This window comes from Cryptomeria japonica, chromosome 9, assembly GCF_030272615.1.
Source record: "Cryptomeria japonica chromosome 9, Sugi_1.0, whole genome shotgun sequence".
In the NCBI taxonomy this organism is placed as follows: Eukaryota; Viridiplantae; Streptophyta; class Pinopsida; order Cupressales; family Cupressaceae; genus Cryptomeria; species Cryptomeria japonica.
Window position 1 is genome coordinate 174,902,358 of NC_081413.1, and position 645 is coordinate 174,903,002.

General features: G+C 55.8%; 1 pseudogene; it reads right to left on the bottom strand.

Moving 5' to 3' along the window:
• Nucleotides 1-286: 286 nt before the first annotated feature.
• LOC131038843 (5S ribosomal RNA) lies at nt 287-405 on the bottom strand (annotated as a pseudogene).
• Nucleotides 406-645: the final 240 nt, after the last annotated feature.

A 645-nucleotide genomic window follows, 5' to 3' on the forward strand; every position in this document is an offset into this window, starting at 1 on the left:
GTGCGCACCTCAACTGAGCGCGCACTAGCCGAGGTGCACACTGATTTCACCTGGGTGCACTCGCAGCACCTCAGGTGCACCAGGGTGCGAACACAATGCCCCAGTTGCACCCTAGTAAGTGCTCGGGGTTCCTCGGGTGCATGCTCGATGTCGCCCCAATGCACCCGCGCGAGCGGTATCGACGCATGTTAGTGCATGCACCGTGTGTCGGCCCACCCCCAATGAGAACACAAATAGGAAAAAGGTTAATTCAAATAGCATCGCAACACCCGATGAAAACTTAAAAAGGGTGCAACACCGGGACTTCCCGGTAGGTCACCCATCCTTGTACTACTCCGGCCCAAGCACGCTTAACTGGGGAGTTTTGATGGGATCCAATGCACTAACCCTAGTATGATTGCACTCATTATGATCTTGTCGCAATGTGTACTTAGTAGACCACAACCCACGTGTGAATCTACCTTGGCCACGCAGCCCATGTTGCGCACCCACCCCTACCAAGGTGCACACCCTCCCTAGCCAAGTGCGCCCCGTTTGCCAAGGGTGAACCCTACCTAGGTGCATGCACTTGGCCTCGACATCAAGTGTGCACCCGGTGTAGCCTACATGCATGCACCTGGATGGGGCATCGTCTGCGCACCTAAC